Here is a 22,908-nt window from a genome sequence, read left to right on the forward strand (position 1 = left end):
TAAGTCACAGCACAATCAAGAGTTGGAGCACTGGAAGGAACAGTATGTCACAACAGCTCATCAGCACTGACAGTCACCCTGCTCTGGGGCCCAAGTCACCTCAAGGCTCAGGCATCACATCAGTCATCTCTTGGTGCAATGCTTTTATGAATACAGTGACAGGCTAATCTAGGGCTGTAATAATGCCTAAGCAAACATTTGTGAAAGTTCTTGTTTCTCTAGGATTTGTATCCATTAGTATGTTTTATTACCTCTATGGAAGGCCATCCTTCTCATCCCTTTGTGAGAAACAAAGCACTATCTACAAATAAATATTAATTGCTTCAATATAAAGTCCAACACTTCCTACAGGTTTAACACAGGTCCGTTAAGCCAAACCTCCTGATTCTTCTTTTTAAGAACTTGGGAGTGCATTCAGATGCCCCTCATCAGTTCTGCTGGAAAGACAGCAGATACCATCTAACAACAGTCACAGAACTAGTAATGCTAACTCCGTTTGATCCTGAAAGAAACAAGATCTTCAGAACTGTGTTACAGAGTTACATGCCACAGAGTTACTCTCGCTTGCAGAGCTGTGAATTCAACAGCAGCAGTTTTAAATTAGAGGCATGCTCCAAGCAAATATGCTAGTTTAAAAACAACTGCAACAGGCATGATACCCAGTCTGAGAACATTATGCAACATTACATCTACATTCAAAAATAAGCTAGGTTAGGCAAATACCTTGCAGGAGAGCAGCAAAACCAAAGTTGTAAAAATACACCATCATCCATCACTGGAGTCACCACAAGTAAAAACAAACAAAAAACAACAGCAAAGAAATTGCTCATCTTCCTTTGCCCCTTTCATGTTGTATATAGTCAGATGCGATACAGCTGCTGTGAGAACTACTAGGTCCTGATCATTGCTCTGGAGGAAGACAGGCATTTAAAGAGGCACTCACACCATTATACTGACAGTTATTGTAATATCGGCTGCTTGTTTGGTGTGCCAGGTAATAAGGAGCAGAAGCCCATACACATCCCATTTGGAAGCTGAAACCAAGCACTGCCATTTCCATTCCTGTAATCTGTTCCTTACAGACTCCACCTATGGTGAACAGTATTTTTCAATAATGTAGAATAGATCTGGACTGAATCATATCACCAAGCCCTACCTCTTGAGCCACAGATGCAATTTGAGCAGCAGAGTCATTTTGCAACTATAACAAAATCTTCCTTCTAAGTCCTTGATATGCTTTCAGAATAGGACAAGGCTAACAAAGTGAGCTGTCCAAACTCAGCTGGCAGAGCTGTTGGCAGTCTCCTGGTCACGCAGGTTAGCATGTTATGTGTCATCCAATGTTGTGTAAACTTCATTGTTTTAAAAGTCAAGTCACCCGTTTCAGAAGACTGCCTTAAGCAAGGGTGAAGGATGTTTTGTGCTTCCTGAACTCAAAGTCTCCCTATGCAGCTGTACCCAAGAGACTCAGAAACTTCCTAGTCCCAGTGCTCTTTTTATGGATTCCTTTCCCTTATCGAATCCAGGATCTGGAAAAATGGTTTGGCAATGAAATTATTGTAAAATCTATGGGAAGCTACAGGAAAACAAAATGAAACAAAACAAAACAGAAAAAACAGCCTTTGAAACAACCTTGATATTCAGCCATGCAGAGAATTCAATGCTTGAGAGAACTATTTTTGGGTGATGGAGAAGAAGTTGCAATTCTCTTCATGCCCCGAACACGTTGACACTAGAGGTGCAAAAAAGCAAGAGCTGTTCCAGACATGGAAGGGAAAGGAGGGGGACGTGCAAAGCACAGAGACAGACCACGTAGGCAAAACAGGAAGCTCTGGCCAAAAAGGAAATGCTTGAATGCTGTCTTAAAAACATTTTTTCTGTGAAACTCTGGGCAGTTAGAAAGAGGTGAAAGAAAACCAACTTTCTGCTGAATCAGCAACTTAAATCTCATGTTCTGCAGCACATGATCTCTTGTATTTTTCCTCACTGCACAGAACGCAGCTTGCAGCAGCTCGTGCCACCACCAAACCCGGGGAACTCCTGGTAAGAGGCTCTGAGCACACATCCTTTCACTTCACATGCTCAGTCTGCATCTGTCATTTCAGGCGGTTTCTAGAAGTACAGGGACACGCTCAAACCTTCTGTAATACATGCTTTTCCACGTTTGGAAGCAGCTTGTCCAATGATGACAGTGGTTAAATCACACAACGTGATTTTTAGTCTCTGTTCGGCTGCCAGGATGGGGAATACAAAAAGTCATAGCTGATCCTGTGTGTCACCAGGAGGCTGGTTTCCCCAGAACACTCAGAAAGAGTGAAAATAATGAAAAAAAAATGAAAGTAACATTAAATTGGCTTACTTTATTTCTGTGCAGGTGTAAGGAAAGAGGAAGCAGGTTCTTTATGTAGAGGTAGGAGACCAAAACTTTGAGAAGTGAAGGAACAGTAGAAGTGGCAAGTGTCTAGAGATAAGAGCCATCGTTATATTTCAGGGTCTGACATCAGATGAAGTAAGTCACAGATCTCTCTGACGACTTGGCATAGGCACAGCCACATAGCTCCTTCTTTCTGTGAATTAAAATCATTACAGACATGTAGGTTGCCTCTCTCCAAGCATTCATGCGTACTTCTCATGAATGAATGACAGGGTGAGAATCAATAAGCATGGTTCTTCCTACCTCAGCCATCTTAAGAAATAATTGAAACTTCACAGCCCTCAGTTGCAAGTGCCCATTTAGTTTGTTAAATGCGAGGGGATCTCTTGTACAAAAGCAAGTCAGCTTCTTAAAGCTAATTTAGATTATCCCATGATCCCTGGAGCAACAAACGGGCAACATTTCCAAGTACAAAGATGGCCCTGTAGTCAAAAACTCTAAAGTTGAAAGCCTCTTTGTTTCCTGCAATCAGCATCATCTCCCAAGTTTTCTCAGAGGCCACTGTAAAGAGGACGCCACTCCAGCCTCCATTTTGCAGAGCGTAAACCTTTGTTGCCTAATGTGCAGAGCTTCTCCAGCACAGAGGGTTGTTGTTGTAAGACATACACAAACTCAAACACACACACACAATCCACCCAACCTGCTTTTGTTGCTCTGGGGGTTTGGCGAAGCCCATTATACGTTTTGCTGAGTAGCTTTTTTTTTTTCTAGTAATGGTGAAAGGCAGTTTTCAGACAGCCATCAATGGTGATCTCAAACTGACGGGCCAGCTAAACGTTGCAAAACCCACAAAAGAGTTTGCTTTCCTTGGCAGTACGCCCGATTCTGTCATATTAATGCTCTGCCAACAGCTATTGTCCTTGACAAGTGACTCTGCACAGGCAGAACAGGATCCACTGCAAAAAAAAAAAATCTTCCCATGTCCTACATTGCTAGCATCTTCTGAGCCTTTAGAAAGGTTAAAATATCTGCCAACGCCAGAAAATTCACGTCCCCTAGAATACAGAACTATGTTACAAAGCTTAGGGACAATGATTTGGCATTGGAATAAACTCTGTCCTTGAGAAATTAGCCGGAAAATGGCGTAAAGTATGATCAGAATAGGCCTAGGCAGACTCCACAGAGCAAAACAAGACACAACAAACTGGTGGATGAGGCCGCGCAGAATTTCTGCTCCTTGCAATGTCTTTTGTTGTTGTTGTTGTTTGCTTGTTTCCACCTAAAACTCAGTTTGGGTGAAGAGGGAGTGATATATTCAGATGGAGGGGCTGTCTCCTCATTTAGAGCAATTAAGCATGCAGCCATAGTGACTGTATGCACGTCTTCGCTTTTGTCTGTCAGCTGGGAGAGAGCACAGAGATAATGAGGAGAGGGTGTTTACACTGTGCATGGATAGGCAGTTAAGTTAGCAGTTAGTACACAACTGGCTTCTTCAGAGACTGGATTAGGGCAGGAGGATAAAAGCATTTAGGGGAACTGCTAAAATACTGTGTGACACCGAAATACCTCGTCCAGGTTCTAGTTTATTAATAACCTCTCATTTATAATGAATCAAAGTGCAGAAGTGTTCCCAAATAAAAGATCAAAACATCTTCTTTCAATGGAGAGCAGATTCTTCTTCCTCCCATCACAGACACACTCCTGCAGAAAGGTTTCGTTCCATTTAGTTGTGTTTTCTGATGAATATAATGCTTTGTTGCAAAGTTGTCAGCCAGCTTGAGCTAAGTAGGGCACTATCAAACTGCTTAAATATTGACAGGGAGTATTTTCCTTTAAAAAATAAAGGAAGTGGAAGAACATTGTAAGAGGCACAGAAAAATTCCCCTATGTAAAATCAGAGCTGAAGGGGGATTTCTGGGATCCAGTGAGAGCAGAAAGTACAGAACTGACATGTTGATCCATCTGTCCCTCAGTGCTGGTACGGGGCATTTAACTTTTGGATAGCTGTTACCTTCTGTAGAGGGACAGTATCTCAACAACAGCACGATGAAGTCTGTAGGTACTGATTGTCACAAAGGAACACGGCTACCTGAGTGTGCCTAGCTTTGGTTTAACAGAGAGGACTCCACAGCAAGCACAACTGTGGTTACAGCTGCTGCTCCAGAACACGTCAGCTACGAACTGCTGAACCAGGAAGAGGTGCCCCCAGCCAGCAGCCCCGTCGCACTGCACCTTGCGCTGTCTCAGTAGTTACACCCTCCCTGGGAGGGTTTTCCCGTGCTCAAGGAGACATTAATGCTTGCTACTGAGTTAGGATGTATTAATTAGGATGTGTTAAAAGGACACCCATCCATGCTATGCCAGCTGCTTCTGAGGGGAGAGAACTCCCAGCATGCAAAGTCAGACGGTTCAAATCTCCTTTTGCCTTTCAGCTCCACAAGCTTTCTCACACCTTGGCTGATCCAGAGAGAAATCATGCCCCCCATCACCTCTGCTCTGCTTTTAAGGCAGCAGAAATAAAGGACATATATTCCTTTAAAAGAACCTGCAAATCTTGGTGCAGAACATCATGTGTCTGTTTTATTTGTTTTTATTGTTATTACTGTTCTGTTCTTGCTTTGGGACGTTAGGCAAACCTTTCTTTCTCTGATGAAAGAGCAAAAACACCCTCTGCGTACCTGAAGCAAAATGATAAAAGCTCATAAATGTTTTTGCCGTGTTCTTGTGATGGAATCTGTGCACCAGAAGAGGATGTTCATGAATGAGATCTGAATTTTACAGGAACATATTACGCTTGTGGAGTGCAAATAGAGGTCCACAGTTGCTGTGCTCTGATTAGTGCAATTTTTGCTAGTCTTTACCTAGATCTTTTCTTTCACATGAAATTGTGCTTCGTTTCCCACCCCAGGAGATCATGTCTGAGTTTTCAATAGAGTAACTTTTTATAAACTGAGAAAGTGTTACTATTTTTGTAGCTGAGAGTCACCTGTGTGTGAACCATGCATTAAAGATAAAATTTTCAAAGGTAGCTTGGGATTTGACTACTCAATTAAACTAAGAGAAACTGAATGTCCCAGTCCTCTGAGGTGCTTTGGAATAATCTCTCTCTAAATGCAGCAGCCTAATGAAGATCCAAAGGCACATTATGACATTTTCATCTTTTTTTTTTTTTTTTTTTTAAATTTTATTTTCTTCCAGGAAACCATGGGTTACTAAGAGGAGGTAGAAAGACAACAGGCATTAAAAAATATCTCCGTGTCCCACAGGGAAAAATCTTTTTTTCATTCTGGACTGCAATCCAGTCAGTAATCCGGCTGCTTCTTTCCTGGAGTATGGCTCTGTTACAAGGCAAGGGCAGTCTGCTGCGTTTTGGGGATTCCCTTTCTGAAGGCAGTCGAAGGGCACAGCACAGCAGCAGCCAGCAGCATACTTCAGAGCTCTTTGGATCACAGCGACTGCGGGCACAGCAGGTGTTCATACTGGTCAGGGTGCTTCGTTCAAGCTCACACTTCTGTATTTCAGTTCCTGTGGGTATGTAAAAGACCTTGCACAAAGTGACAGGCGTGAAAGGCATTAGAGTGCTGAGGGTAACGACAGACCCTAATTCCCCTGATCGGCCATATCTGCAGCACCCACCATCCACCCTCTCTCTGCGCGTTGGCTCGCAAGCCCTTTTTAAGCTCGTACTTGTGTATTTTTTTTTCTCCTGTATTGTTATACTGGTTGTGTGTGTGGTGTTTGGTCCTCTTTTCCTGATTCTTTGGGTGGGTGCCACAGTTTTGTCATCACTGTAGGGGTTGTTTTAAAGGCTAGGTTGTGACTGCAGCTGTTATCATTGATTTGGTTGTGCTTGTTTTACTTAATAACTGATATTGCCCATTGATGCTGATGGCATGGCCCTGGCTGCTGTGTGGTAGTGAGAAACCCTGGCTTGCCTTCCTTAGAGCAATCTGCTCTTGCTGCTCCTTCAACCTGATGTGTCAGGCTTCAGCCTGTCTTTCATTTGCAGTATGTAACAAGAGTAAAAGGCCTGAGAGACAGATCCTTGCTTGCTACAAAGTGCAAGGTACTACTGTACTTAAAAAAATGACTTTAAATGCTATTGTCAGTGAGGAATTCAATGCTCAATAGATTGTCAGCCCATTTTGTTAGCTAGGATATGCAAAATGAATCTCTAAAGAGTTTACAGCAAGTCTTTATCCCATTACTGCTTAGATGTTGAAAGCTTTTTAATTTGCTGCTTTGTTCAGGGCAATATCACTGTTTCTATAGTTAGTCCCTTAGCTTATTGCATTGTAAAGCTGTATACGTGAGCTTGGTGAGTCATCTGGTTGAGAAACCTGGTAAGAATTAGAGAATGGACATACATGTGCTGATGGGCTGTTTCACTTAGACTGTATTTTCCCTAGCAAAGGTATAAAAACCAGATGACTTGCTTGAAATAAAATTTTGGGGGAAGATGACCAATATTGTCCATTTAAAAGTTACCTGGGATATTCTCATACAATTCAGAGAATGTTTTGCACAAAAGTCCACTCGGTTTGGGATTGTAAAATGCATCAGTCTGGTAATTGTTTGATGTTTTCCTAGACAGAAACTGTGAAGCTGTCTGGTTTAAGTGATAACTCAATCCAGATGCTAGCCTGCAAAGAGCAAAAGTATTCACTAGGCAGAATAATTCTCTGGTTTTCTGGGTGATAAATTCCCAGATCCCATCTTGCAAGGAAGGAACATACTACCCCAAACAGTAGCAACTTTACCAGAAGTTTTACGTCTTATCAAATGGCTCGCTGAGAACAAGCTGCTGACACCCACCCAACAATGACATCAGGCTTTGTTTTTGCCAAGTATTCATGGTGTGGGAAAGGGGGAATTTGGACTCGTTCGACATTAAAGACCAAAGTTTCCTGCATTCTGGTGTATTCACTAAGCAGGATACATCTTGGGGTAATTTTCTATGAAAGGTCACACAGTCTGTCAACAGCTGAGTGGTAAAGGGCTGGGGGAGCTCTGGTATTTGTTTACTTACTGTCAAATCTATTTCTTAAGGACAATATTTCTCCTCAAAGTTTGTTAGCTAACTGTGTTTCACACCTGTAAGCTCCCTGCAGAAGCTTGCTCTCTATTGAAGTCATTCCCTGGGTGCGCTGCGGTCATATTTACACAGTTGTTAAGCTCTGTAACACTTAGTGCTAAGTCAATTCAGGAATGAAACAGGGAACGGTACCTTGTTCTCTGATAATCAGGTTAATTGCTTATTTGACATTGCTTTGCAACTGACTGAAAGCAGAGTTTACTGTAGAGAAGGTGAATATAACTATCCATGTTTCTGTTACTGGAAAAACAGTTAAACCTGTTAATGAACAAGGGAGGGAAAGGAGATAAAGAAGCAGGAGTGGAAGATTTTTGAAGTAATCTGAAACTTGCTGTGAACTTTTTTTTAAAAAAGTGGCCCTTTGTTTTCTCTGCAGCTGAGCGCAAAGCTCCTCTTCCCATCTCCTTTCTGAGTTTAAAAATCTCGTGTCTGGTTCTCAGATTTGAAGTTAACTGACAGCGCTGATGGCCAAAGCTGCTGCCCCACAGGGAGAGCACATAGGGAGAAATGCAAATTGCACTCAGTGCAGGTCACAGGGGTGATATAGGCTCAGACTGCAACAAGAAAATGTAGGTGGGTGGTGTAAACCTATTCTCTCCACCTGCTGTCGAGACAAGAAAACTTCAAGTCAGTTGTTTCTTTTAATCTGTTCCTTGAAATGAAGGGTTTTTGTCAAGGTGACGGCCTGACCCATGAAGAGAAACCTATCACTAATTACACAAATGCATGATTTTGTATTACTAACCCAACTGTTCAGTTAAATACAGAAGTCCTTGGTACAATGGAAGGTGACTTTCACAAAGCTGGGGCATGGGGAACTTAGTGGAGACAGCTTTGATTAAGAAGCACCTGTAATGGTTCCACAGTTGAATTCAAAGGACACTGGACTGAGAAAGGCAGGTGCTTGAACAAGCAGCTGTGGGTTAAGCCCTGTACCTGAAGTATGGCCACAAAGATGTCTTCCCTCCAAAGCACCTTTCTGGCACTGAAGTATTTCAAAACAGGCACCTGCACCAGCAAGTTGTCTCACGCTTCAGCTGAGAATATTTCCTTGAATGCTATGTGGGGCTTGCAGGCCACACGCCTTGTAAGCACGGCCCCATACGCAGAAATGTCAGAAAGGAGATGAACCATACGGCTGGGTAGTGCCTGGCTGTACTCCCCTCCTGTGTTGCAGGGATGCTGGAGGCAATTCCCAGTGCACACGTGTGGGGCCTGCAGAGTGGCAGGCTGTGCAACCAGGCAGAATCTGCTGCTTGACCACAGAAGAGTGGGAAATGGCACTGGGCAAGTGGAGCTGGGAGCTGCCTGGCTGTCTCTGGTTTATGGACGAAGTTTCCTGGAGCAACAAACAAGCTGTTCTCTCAAACAGGGGTTAAGGAAGTAGCAAAAGCAGAGTTGAGCTGGACTGCCTGCTGTTGTAGAATTACTTTTAGCAGTTCATTTCTATCATTTTAAAAATAGCATTTAGCTAGAGATGACAAATTGCTTATGTGGAGTTCTGTTGAGGCTGTAGCAAGACATCCTTCCTCTCCCCTGGTTTCTAAGTAATTGCTTTGGTTTCTTTTGGCAGAGTTGGCAAACCATAACAGTACCGGTGAGTTTTCTTATCTGAAGCGTGGCGTGTGTGAGCTCTGTAATTGGCTTGCTGCGATGCAGGATGTGCACATCTTCTTGGTAGCAGCTCTCTTAGAAGAGAAACTGGAGTCTGGACCTGGGAGAATTGTGGAGCCTGCCAGCTGGCTGCTTCTCTGTTAGATGCATTTCATTATATTCCACTTCCAGTGCGTTTTTTTCTAGGGAAGTGACACCACCTGCTGCCAGCCTGAGAAGCTGCCTCTTTCTCTTCCTGGTTGCTACAGCCACCTGCCAGGAGTCCGTGCTGATAGCGTGCTACAGAAGGCTCAAGCAGGGAAATTCAGACAAAGCATCACGGTCTCTGTTTTCTCTCATCTGTTTCCACATCGTGGTGGTAAGGTTGTGCACTGCATACAGATTTAAATCAACTAGCTGACTGCTTTCCATGAAATCCTAACTGGGTTTGGAACTGGGAGATAAAAAGCCAGTATTCACCTTGTCTACTGCTGCTCTAGTGTTTTGTAGAATGTCATAAGATCACCAGCAAATATGAGATGAATCTGTCTTAAGCCCTCCTGCAGAGACAGAAAATCATGCCAAACCACAAAGCGTGATGCTGTGGAAACCTTCATGACCTCTTATTACAGCTGTGGCAGTAGAAAGAACTGTACCAGCATGCTTGCCTTTCTCACCGCCGTAACAGGTATTTCATCTCTGTGATAGGCTGTCAGATTTATGGGCTTTATAGAGCAGACTATTGGATAGAGCTCCTTTACGACCTTTAGCCTCAGCTTCCCATGGTAATGATCACAGTACCAGCAACTGAACTAATACAGAGGCATAAGGTCAGAAACAGACACAAACAGGCAGTGAAGAGGCTCCCTGCAATGACGGTTTTCAGACAATTTGAGAACAGAAATACCCAAGCTGAAGAGGAAGTTGCCATACAGAAATGACAGCTTGAAAAGATTGGTCTTGCAGCTTGGCCAATATGTGAGAAATGAAAAACCACCTGCATCAGCAGCAACTGCTGGAAAGCTGCTCTGCGTGGCAATGGCAAAAGTGCAGTCTGTTTTTACTTTACTTCCATCTTCCTTGATTTATACTAGACAGAGTCATTCATTACTGTGTGCTTGACATTACATAGTCCCATTCTATCTTCCATTTTAAAACTCGTAGGTCTCTTTATAAGGACCACCATCTCTTTTTGCTATGTGAAAAGGTATCAGGACAATCCTAAAACTTTTCTTGAAGTCTTGTTTCTAATTGCTTCCACCAGGACTGGTAAAATCTGTGACTGGAGCTTATCAGCACGAAGGTGGTAATATGCGAAGTGATATTCAAATTTAATTTTAGTCGGTTTTATTGGAAAAGAATCCAGGTTTTAGGTGGCTCGCTGATAAAACACAACTAGAAAAATGGGATTGGATGAAATTTTACTACTTCCACTGCTCCAGTGTTGCATCATATTTCCTTAATGCTGTACAGCTGCTGAGGGGCTGTTAACATTTTATAACATGCTTTTACCTTGCAGGCAGCCACAGTCTGTATTTGGCAGAATCAGCCTTGGATAACTTTTAAGCACATTTTGCCTAGACCACAGCATTTGGTAAGATAGGGATCAGCAACTGCCTGAAGAGACATGTTTAAATAAGCATTTGTTTATTCTGATACTTAATGAGAAAGCAGCTAGTGTTGCAATTTTACACTTAAAGAGCTTTGCAAAATGAATTACAGTAAACAGGAGAAATGTGATAGTACCACTAAATGACTTTCAGCTATGTCCTCCACAGATTTTCAGCAACTGGGCCATGTAGCCCTTAGAAGTGTTAAACTGCCCTGAGAAAAAAACAACCACAGTTGCAAGGTAGAAACAGACATCTGGTAGTAACTTCTATCTGATACTGGAAGAATTCTTACAAAAAATCACTCTGACATCATTAGCCCATGTTCACCCCTTCCTTGTTTTTTTGACCAAATTCCTGGTGTGTGGAGCTTGAGATGTTTGTCCATTACAATTCAACTGTTCAATTCTTTTAATTCCTTTTAATTTTTTTTTTTTTTTTTTTTGGGTGGGGGGTGATTGACGGTGGTGGTAGGCTAATAGATTATTTTAATTAGTTCAATGGAACTCACAGCTCTGCAGTGAAAAAATCATGCTCCGAAGAAATAAAAACCTGTCAGACTGACTTCTTGGAGGTTTTTCATCTCTCTCTCTCTTTTTTTTTTAACCAGATTTACTAAAGGACTGCAGTTTGAAGTAAGCTTTCTGGAGTTAACTGCTTGTCGGAAACTGAAGGCTGGTGGCCCCTGTTACAACTTGACATGGGATGGTTTAAGCAGATCCCGTCAAAAAGCAGAGCTGTAACTCTAGCTGATGCTCTTAGGTTCAGATGAAGGCCTTGTTTCTGAAGTTCTTTAAGATATCCAACCGCAGTGCACTGTGCTTTTTTAATGAGTTCAGGTCCAGGGCTGTTTTAGATTACCCTGAAAAGATTCTCTTTTCAGCTACAGGAAGCCACTCTCATGAAAGCAGGCAAGAAGTGTTTGCCCCAGGTCACCTGAATTTAGCATAATGGTTTTAGCAAAGCCAACTTCCTTATGAAAGTCTGAGCCTGGTGGAGAGTTCCATGGGAGAATGTATGCACATCACACGAAGGCTGTGTACGGGTATAGATGCCTTTATATGTAAAACTTCCAAAGGATTTCTGGTGTGGCAGTCCAGCTGACTGATCACGTGCAATCACTTCAGACTCTTGAAGGAGGAAGGGGACTTGGAAGATGCCAAAGGATAATTTATCACTCTGGCACATTAGTCAGTTCCTGGAAGGTCTACAGATACTGCAGCAGCTGTGCATACTTTGTTTTCCTCAAGAGCTGGATCAGTCTGTCACTGATTACCCCAAGCAGTGTGCCAAAGCTAGAAACCTGCACCATCCTATCCTGCACTATTAACCTCTGTCAGGAACACAAAAAGGAGTGAGGTTTAGGACACACAAGGCTATAACAAGTAATGGCCATAGCACAGCTCCCAGGAAAGTTTTTGACTGGTCATCCATGAAAGCTCCCCTACCCTTATGTTTATTGAATACTTCAGGTTAGTACCACTAACAGAAGTGGGTAGCAGGATAGCTGTATCCTTGATTGACAGCAATAGCATCTGAGCCCTTCTGAAGGGATGAGTTTTATCCAGAGGGTGTTTTGTACTTGGAGGCATTTTTTATTCTCCTATGTGCACAGCACAAATGATGTCATCTGCCAGAGGTTTGCTCAATATCAGGTCTGTATGCCTTATTTATGGTGGCTCTACTGTGTCTGAACCATGGCACGATCGAGGCTGTCTTTGAGAGAACAAGGAAAACAAGATGTGCTGCAGACTTAAGACCAGACGTCCTGTCACTTTTCCAGTGAAGGTGGAGAAGAAACCCATTGAGTTCCATGGGGACATACCCGCTCTGAGTTCAGGCGTACTCAGGGTAAACCATAATCTCAAGTAATTGTTTCAGTTTGCAGTCTCATTAAAGGCTTCCTTAAATTGATGTGGTGTTGTACATCTTCTGAAGTAACACTCGAGAGCTTATAGACTTCACGCTGCGGGTTTGGAATTCTTCAAAAGTTAACTAAAACACAGAAGTGATGGCAGAACAATGTCACTGCATTTACCAGCTTCATTTCAGAAGTCAACGTGACACAAGAAGATCTGCAGAAATAATCTCAATGAAAATCTCACAAGCTAGTCTCAATTAAATGGCATACTCAGTGTCAGTTGAACTGTGCTCAGAAAAGCATACAGCACAAAAGTATGGTGAGTTTGCTCTCACCTGTACCGAACTTCTGTAGAGAACCTTTCAGAGGGAAAAGGAGAAAGAAGGCTGTTGATGCATCCCATCCTCTGTTCCCCAGCTCCAAAGTTTTTGCTGGTCTACCTCAAACCAGTCTCCAACTTCTGTTTCTCTTCTGCAGGCTGACTGTAATGAACATAGGAACTTCTGTAGGTGTGCACAAGTATTGCTTCTATAGTAGCAGCTGTTCAAGCTTTGCATTTTTTCGTCTTGGTATTAAGCATTATAAAATGCAGAATTCACCTGCATTTTGGAGTTTGTTGAGGTCTAAAATGTGAAGAACAAGATGAACAATGTGACATTTTTCTGTATCATGAGAATTTTCCCATTCCATGACTATGAACATCGTGTCAATAACTGTATTATGAAAGATGCAATTTTACATGTGAAGCAAATATTTGAATTAATTCCAGTGGAATAATGAGAAACCATTGTTTTGGTACTAATACATCACGTGGTCAGGAAACAGAAGAGCTACCCTTGCCTCATCCCAATCATTTCTGTGAGAAAGCCTTCAGGGTCCCTATTACCTCTTCAAATGTGGACTTGGAAAAGGTCCTCCTGCAGGAAAAGCTAAGGGAAGCTGACTGCAGCATCTGGAGGCAGCTGCCAACATAGCACAACAAGCAGCCTCACAATTACATTTTGAGAAGGTCCTGAGATGCACCGCACTTATTGTCCATGTCAGCTCAAAATTCCCAAGCCTAAGCTTGAATTTTCATGTGCGTAACACCAATACTTTGTTTTTCTTGGGGAAAGGGCAGTGTAATGGCAGCTTTCCTCCCAGGAACTTTAAAATGTACCATTCAGTATTCAGACTTGGAAATTACGTGGGTCTTAATAGGTATCGGAGCCCTTGGAGTTAACAGCACTGCCACGCTTATTTTGAGGAAGCACTAATGTGAGCTCGGATTTATTTTTTAGAATTTATCTGACTCTTTTCTAGCAATAAAGAAAAAAAATCCTCTGGTCCTATACTCTTACTGTATTTTGAAGATGCTCAAAGATCAAATTTTGTTATGTAAGGTCTGTTTCCAAAGAGAAGTGTTTGTATCACATGGCAAAATTTCTTCCTGCTCAGGCACCATTTCATTTTACTGTATTCGTGCATCTTTCTCTGCGAAACGTTCATCCACTTTTAAACTTTCACCTCTTCTGCCCTGCCATGTGGACAAAAAGAATGCTTTGCATGAGTAAAGCAGCCACTAGAAATTCAGCTGGTTGTTTTCAACAGGTACAAGTACCTGTAGCCAGCACAAAAAGGATCAGTAGGATGAGCATGGGAACAAGCATGCAAGGCTGGATGTCCCCAGTTCCCCTGATTTCAAGTTTCTGCCTGGCTTTAGGAAAAGCTTTTTGATTTTTGTTGAAACTGAGGCAAAAATGAACTTCAATCAACACAGCAAAGTTAATCATTCCCTAAACCATTTTATCCACCCTTGGGCCTTTCTGATTGAACTACGATGACATCGTAGTTGTTGTAATGCATTTTTGTAGGAAAATATTTGTATTATCACATGCATCAGCAGGGGTTGTACCAAAATATCCCCCTGAGGGGCAGGAGGTATTTGTTTTTTTACAAGCTTTAGATTTTTTTTTTTGAATCCTCATCCTGTTCTAAATATGGGAGAATGACATTCACTTCTCTTTTTTAAGGCTTCTCTCAGACTGCTATTTTCTGCTTTATACTGAAGGAAAACTGTTTTGCTTTGGTCCTGACTTAGAGGGGAAAGATCACTGTAGAAGGCTGGGGCTGTGAAAATTGAAATAAATCTGAGTCTTATTTAGCATAAAAGAAGACTGCATGTAGCTGGCTTACAAGACTTCAGAGAACTAAAAGTGAACAATTAATAAATAATAATTGATAGTTGATAGGAAGGTTTCACACCAGATGTACCTTAGCAGATCACTGACCTGCAGGGAGATCAGCAGGGGAGGGTGAGTGAATTCCTGAAAGCGAGCTCAGTTGGGTGTCAGGGTGGAAAGGAAGAGCATTTTGGTTCAGCGGTAGTCAGTGAATGCAGGCTGGGGCTGTGTGGACCTAGCAACCAAAGGCTGCAAGAAAAAAGTTTCTCCACTGTTTTGTCAAGCTCACACGCTTCTTGTACAGAGAGGAAAGCAGAGTAAAACACCTTGCTAGACGGAAATCATGTGGGTGATTATCTGTGGAAAAATTTGCAGTGGAAAGCATGTGAGCTGATGCAGATGGCACGCAGGATCAACTACTGAAACAGAAGTGACGTCTGCTTTTGGCTGTATGCAGGTTTGGGGCAGCCTCCAGTGGTCGTCCTAGGCAGGGTATTTTGAAGGAAGAATGAGCTGCTTCTCTGCACCACCGCTGGGGAGGCTGCTCTTAAGGCTGCGCGGAGCTACACACTTAGAGACAGGAAAAGCCAATGTTCATTTTTGGTCAGATCTGCGGGTGAAGCTTGCTTGAAAGCTAAAGCCACAAGTTTCCGTGCCTGTGCCTAGCACACTGTGAGTGTGGCTTGCCAGGGTAATTACAGAGTAATTACCTCAATAAAAGGTATCAGTGAGAAACAGATCCTTAAAAAGAATAACCATGATGCCAAGATTACATTATTTTAGATACTCTGTCTTTCCCTGCAGAGTTCCCCCAGGAACGTAGGGCAACCGAGGCACTGCAATGATTGTGCTCCGTGGTAGCATAAGGGTAATTGAAATTCGCTCCTCCATTATTCAGTATAGCAACATACAAAAATTGAGCTTGTAACATATATATTTGCAGAATGATTTTTATATCGCATTAACAAGATGTGACACTAATGCTAATTCTTCATTAGAGGAAACATGACAAGTCGGGTGATTTAATATGCATTTAGCACTGAAAGACTTGTAGCACATGCAGGGGGACTTTTATTGCTGTTTGACTGCTTTGGAAATCGAAATGCTCTGCTTAGCTGCAGGGGAGGTGCTGACAGCAGCGCTGCTTTGCCCACCTAGGCCTCAAATGTCTTCTGTGGTCCCAGTGCAGAGACCATTTCTTTGTGGACAGGCATTTCATCTTCATGGCCTTTTTTATTTCAGGTTTCTCTCTGCAGAAATCGCATTGGGAAGGGGGGAGAGAGTTGTTGCTATCTAATAAATGGCAATCTGATCTTAATTGATTTTAAAAAAAAAACAAACAACTTAAAGAGCACCATCAATATGAAGTGCCAACAACATTTGAACATTTGTTTTAAAAACAGGATACTCCAACTGAGCAAGGGAGAACTTGAACAGCTGGGGTGAAAAGGAGCTAAGAGAGCCCAGAAATTACTACTTGTGCCACAAAAGGCTAAACCTTTAGCAGAGAAGCCGTACCAGAGATGCTAAAATAAAGACCCCAGACACGTCAAGCCAGCAGCTCTCAGTTACAGGCACCGCAAGTCTCTCAGGTGAGCCTGTGCCAAGAAGCAGCAGGTGGAGTTGGTTCAAAAGATGTTTTTCATTTGCTCACAGTTTGCTTTTGGCCTGCAGGAAAGAAGTGGCTTCCTCCCTCCTTCTCTCATGCATCTTTCTGTCCCATGCACTGTGAAAGGACAGCAGTTGTCACCGGGGCTTTGCTGCAAAGCAACGTTAGTGAACAACTGAGGAGGAAAAACAGCCACTTGCTGACAGACATACTTGGAAAGAAAAAAAAAAAAGGAGAGAAATCCATACGTCCCACCTTATCTCATTTTCTCTTCAGTGTTCAGACAATTGAAACAGAAAACCAGAGAGAGCCTCAGGGGTGGGGAAGCAAATCCCAGACAGGCTATGAGCTCAGTCTTTCAGGAATGCTGACTTAGTTGCTGGATTTAACAACCCAGCAAACACGTGTTCTCTCATTTCTGCCCTCCTGTCAGCTCCGCTCCTCTGCGTGGGCTGATATCGGGGCAGAGCTGCGACAGGAGGCTCAGCGTGTTCCTGCGGGGTCCTCCCACTGCCACTACCCTCAGCTGCTGGCAGAGCACCCACCTGTCTCGGGCTTCGGACGCTTCCTTCAGACAAGGCTTTGCTGGTGCTGCAGAAGTGCAGCAAGTAGCACCCAGAGCTCGCAGAGATGCCTTGGTGGAGAAAAGGAGTTTCAAAGAGCAGAACGTGCCAGTGCCAGTGTGTTTCCTGCCACATGATGGGGGTAGAGAAACTCAGGGAGGCTGTAGGGAACAGGATGTACAGCCTGTGGTCCTTCACCCTCCACTTTGGCTGCTTGCTGGCTCTAAGGCTGGGGCCAGGGGGTACTCGCAGCCGATCAGCAGCACCACCTGCAGAAAGGCTTGGCAGCAGGAGGTAAGGGGGTGGCTGATAAAAGCCAGGAGCCAGCTGTGCACTCCTCAGGCACACGCACTGCCCCCTGCTGCCGGGTGCCTTGGAGCTGCTCATGGGTTGTACAACATCGCGTTTGGGCAATGGCTGGACATCAGGGGACCGCGCTTTGTTATGAGGCCAGCCAGGCAGGGGGACAGCTTGCCTGGGGAGCTTGTGCAGTCTCCATCCTTGTGGGTTTTGTAAACCTATCTAGATCTGATGTGTCGGCCTCAGAGATGCCCAAAGCTACCAAGTACCTCAGTTGGCCCCAGTCCCCAGTGTATGCCTTGGTGGCTCGGTCCCAGTGTGTGTTTTTTGGTGCTTTTTGCAGTACCAGATGCCTGTTCTTGGGTCTCTTTGTCTTCCCTGAGCATCTCCTTAGCAGCAAGATCCTTACAAGGCCTGTGTCAGGCTCCTCCTGATGGTGATCCCAAGTCCCCCGGGCCATGTGGCTTTCACCCACACAGAGAGACCACACAGTGCCTGCGTCACCGTCTGAGGCCAGCTCTGGCAGCAGAAGCTGAGCTCTCCCACAGGGCAGTGACCCTGCTGTGTACGCAGCCCCATCTCAGACAGTTTTAGCTTCTAAGGCTCAGAGGAAGGTCCTCTGCTGTGGGGAAGGGGTGGGGCATGGGGGAAAGGAGGAGGCTGGATGCGAGACAGGTGTCTCCAGGGAGCTGCGTTCATCATGAAGAGGGTGAGTCTGTAGAGGCCATCAGACTGGTACGGATCAGATCAGGTCAGAAAGGCAGATGTGCCCTCTGCAGGCACAAGGGACTCACTGCAAACCACTGGCGTGACATTTAGGGCTGGATCTAGAGAAGTTATTTGGGGAATGGTCATTGCTCATCACCTGCACGATTGTGTCTGGGCTCTGCTGGAGGACAAGGAAAGACTCCCCAGAACGCCTTGCTGTTCTGTTCGTTCAGCTGCCAGAAGCCCTCAGCGTTATCAACACGCAGCTGCTGTTTGTGCAGTACAATGCCCTCTGAAGCTTCCTCCCTGAGGCTGCGCCGTGTCCTCCTGCAGCAGGCCAGCACCAGGCCGAGACACGAGCTGACATTTTCCCCGATAGCTACCCTACAAGGACAGGTGAGCAGCAGTGAGTTCAGCAGGTAGGAGCAGAACCAGGTTGTGTTCACTCACAGCAGTGAGCCAGCACTTCAGCTTCACTGGCCCCGAGGGAACACATTGGTCTGGTTGGATTTACTTCCTTTTTTCTCATGGGGAAGCCTGGACTCTCCATGAAAATCTGCCTCCCCACTGCCAGGTGTCTTGTCAGTCACCTGAGAGAAGTCATGGGGAGCAAACACAAATAGGGGCAGTTGTGGGGCTGCTTTCACCCAGCTAAAACCGACAGGTTGGTGCCCTTGGGTGTGCTGAGGGGAAGGCTGTTTACTCCTCTAGCCTTGATTTATTCTGGTGGGGGTTTGCTTGTTTGCTTTATTCCTTTATTTAAATATTGCTTTATTTATTTATTATTGTCTGAGGGTTGCTCTGGATGCTGTTCCCATTTCCACAGTTCTGTCTTTTTGGGGGCAGCATGTCTGTGGCCCCACCCCAGCTGTGATGGGGATGTTACCCAGCTAATTGTTGTATTGTCACTGTTAATTCCAGCGGCCGTACTGGCCTGGTCCCCCCACTCACTGCCCACCTCCAGCAGCCGTACAGGGCCAAGCAGGGCCCACTGCGGGCTGCGGGAGCTCCCGGGGCTCTGGGCAGGAGGTGAGCGGGGGCTCCTGTCCCCTCCCCAGGGGTGCTGCCAGCGGTGCGCCCACTGGGCAGCGGAGGAGTGAAGCCTGTGGGGCTGCAGCCCTGGGGCTCCCTGCCTCGGCAGAGCAGTGCGCAGTGACACGGGCACAGCCTTTCCCCAGGGGCTGCCCACCAGTCTCACAGCCTGACACCGCACATGGGGCTGCAGGTGAGGTGCCTGCCCCCACTGCTTGCTGAACGTCACAGCTAGGGGCTGGGAACAGCAGCCCCAGCCAGTGGGTTTGGGCTTGCAAAGAGACTGGGCGCTGTGTTTTCAGAGTGAAAAACGGAGGCTGAAGTCCCATGGGGTTGTGGCTCCAAAAAGAAATTAAGTCCTTCGTTTTCAGAACTTGAAAAGGGAGACTAATTACTACGGTTTTGGACCCCATAAGCCAGCTCTTTGGGCCCCACAAACGATGTATTTTGGATGTTTGGGGGATTCACAAAGAGGCTGTCAGTTTTTTAGGAAGCTCACTAGATTAAACCTTGCTTTTTCAGCAGTTGAAAATGGGGACTTAAATCCTGTGGTTTTGGGGCTTCCCCTCCCACCCCCACCCCCACCAAAAAAAAAAAAAAAAAAAAAAAAAAAGGTAAAGCCTTCATCTTCAGAGCTTACAACTGGAGACTAACGGCTGTGCTTCTGGGAGCTGCAAACCAGCTCAGGTGGCTGGCTGGGAGGCTCAGAAACAGTCAGGGTTTTCTGAAGCTCGCAAAAAAATCTTTGAAAATGGAGACAAGTCCTGTGGGTTTGGGGCTCAGAAAAATAACGAGTCAGATATTTTTCATGCTTGAGAATGGAGGTCTAGTACTGCATTTTTGGGACTCTGATATGGAGGCTAAGTGCTACATTTTGGGGACCAAAACTGGAAACTAAACGCCATGTTTTCACAGCTTGAAAGCAAGGACTGGTGCTGTGCTTTGGGGTCCCAAAAAGGAGCTCCGTGTTTCTGAAGCCTGGACAAAGACCCAGTGCTGCATCTCCAGCAACTGAAAATGGAGGCTCGGTCCCATGTTGGTGGGCCTCAGAAAGCAGCTCCACACCCCGTTTTGGGGACCAGGCCACAGTGACCAGGTCAGCGGCAGAGGGATTGAGCCCGCGGGCAGGCCAATACTGGGCCCCTTGCTGTCTGTTACAAGCCTACCTTGTAGAGCAAAACGAAGGTCTGACTGCTGGCTGCTGAGGTCTGGAAGCATGGAGGGGATCGCCCTTCTTTGGAGATCTCTGGCGCTAGCAGGTTTTGTAGTGGCTGAGGCTGCTCCTCAGGACAATTTTCAGTGACTCAGGCATGGGCAGTTGTCTTGTGCAGTTTCTCGTTTCTCAAACCACTATTTCAACTCACGCAACCGCGTAACTTTCAAAAACGTAAATGCTGGAATTTGCCAAGCCACCAAACACAAAGAGAAGATCAGGGATTACCTTGCAGCATACGAGTCGGTTCCTCAGCATCATGAAGCAGCGACACGGCAGATGAGAGCAAGCACCTCCAGCTTTGTTTCTTTGATGCACAGTTCACGCCCCTCTCGCTGCCATCACTGCATCCCTCGAGCCGGACACTGCAGCACCCTCAGCCCTGCGGGGCACCAAGGGCACGCACCTGGGATGTGCCCGAGAGGAGCCAGGGTCATCCTCCTCCCCGGGCCACGCACCCCCAGCTCAAAGGGATCGACCTGCACCGAGGGCCCGGCCACCTGGGACATGAAGCTACCGTGTAGAGCGATCCTGCCTTGCAGCTCCTTTCAGCAGGAGCAACCCACGCCAGCACCCCCAGAAAGCAGCAGGGGACAGGATGTGACTTCTCAGTGCCACCGGAGGGGCTTCCAGTCCTTGCATCTCTTCAAACAAAATGTCCCAAGGGAATTTGTGCAGCCACAGCAAACCAGAGCTTATTGACTCTGCTCAAGTCAGACACTTCAACTTGAGCATGTGATGCTGCACCAGGACAGCTTCCCAGGCATCTGACAAGCCAGCAACAGTTTTTTCCTAAAGCATTTTCTGTATAGCAAGGGCTGAAGCAGCACCCTACACCAACCTACAGTCAAGAGAATTCGGGACATTGATAAATGCTGCAGACATCAGTAGTTTATTGGTATGTTTAGTCAAAACACATTCAGAATGGAAACTTAAAGGTAAAAATACTTCCCACCTGCAACAATTAAACTAGAATCTACTAGCATATAATGCTTGACACGTTACAGCAATAAAGATGGTAATCCACTGTCTTGTATAACTACTAAAGCCAAGATGGTCAGCCAAGTTTGTTGAAATAGAACCGTAATGACAAAATACTCCCACCATCCACAAATCAGCAACTAACAGTAATGGTCAGCGAATCCCTTCCTTTGCTCTAAGAGGTACATTTACTATAAAGATGGTCGAGAACATGTAAAAGTCCACAGTACAGCAGGTGAACTATCACCATGTAAACTTCTCTGGATGACGTTCCAATGGTTGTTCATGTCACTTAAACAAGAAGCAAGCCAGAAAGCTGAATGGCTCAGTAGCTCTTTTAATACTCCATTTTTTGTTGTTGAGATTATTCCCAGTGCCATTTGCCATACAAATGAAATAGGTGGCAGCAAAACACCATCACGCTACAAAAGGGGAAAAAAAAGGAAACAAAAACCCCTACAGAAAACACACCAGTGGCAAACTGCTAACTGAAGACAGCAATTTGTCTGAAGGCTTCAAACTTAAGTTGCGTTGTGTGCCGAGCGGTTCAAGTACTATAGATTTCCAGGTAACAGCTGAAAATGCAAGAGACTTTCAACCAAAAACTGAAACAAAAAAACGGAGACTAGAAGAAATGTGCCCCAGAAAAAAAGTGTATGAAAATAGTGCAAGACTTACCATGAAACACAGAAGACCTCGAGTCTGGGAGAAAACAGACAGATGCCATTTCACTTTGCCTAACGTATCTGTAAAGTATGTGCAAAATCTTCCAGCTTACTTGAAAACAGCAAATGATTGCATAATCCAGAGACAGATTGATATTTTGCCCTATCTGCTTTTGCTTGAAATTGCTGTTTTTTTGAGGTCTTCCATGCTTAGAAGCAGCTTTAAGTGGTCACACTCGCACAAGACTCACACGCCAACACACACCCTCTTTTACTCCTGACGCCTCGGAGCCGGGCGCTCGCTGCATGCCCCAGCACCGAGCCGCATTGTCCTGTCTGCTGCAGCTGCAGTTCATGGGAATGTGCTCCAGAACGTCACCCCGGAACAGACCTCTCAACTGGACAAACCCACAAGTAATACTGAAGAAGAGGACGCCTCCTTTCTATCCTTAAGTCCGGAGCCACACAATGTCAACTTCAGCTGAGAGTAATGTGCAAAATGAGTAAGAGTTTAAAAAAAAAGCACAACTGGAAAATGCAAATACTTAAGAGCTGCTATTTTGTTCTCTGAAAATTGCAGTATCCTCATTTGATATGCTCACCCTCACAAAGGATGCTCAGTTCTACTGATTACAAGCTGGCCCAAAACCTTCACCATTCTCGACTGGCTTCTGAAATGTCCAAGAGAGATTTCATTTCCGATTTCTGTAACTTTGACATTGATTAAAGAGAAGAGACAACCTGGAGACTACTTGGATGCCTTCTTCCTCCCTTCCCCCCCTCTGCAAAAGAACAGACGAACTTGTTAATTGAAGAGCAAGGTGAATGATAATTTTAGCAACGTTTACTGATTGAAAGATACTGCAATTTTTAATACAATTTTCAATGATTTCTTTTAAATGCTTTGCAGCCGATTGGCTTTGCAGCACAGTAATTCATACACTATACTGTACAAAATCACCAGCAAGACTGGAATGATGTATTCATAGAAGGCACCATCATGCTTATTACATTACCAGAGAACTCAAATACAGTCAAGACAGTTTTCACTGTACAATGCTTATTGAAGGGGAAAGGGGAAGGAGTGTGTTGAGCAGCCATCCCTGTACTGAAGAGGGGCAGATAGAAAAATCTGACGTGAG

The sequence above is a fragment of the Netta rufina genome (assembly GCF_964035555.1).
Source record: "Netta rufina genome assembly, chromosome: 4".
Taxonomy (NCBI): Eukaryota; Metazoa; Chordata; class Aves; order Anseriformes; family Anatidae; genus Netta; species Netta rufina.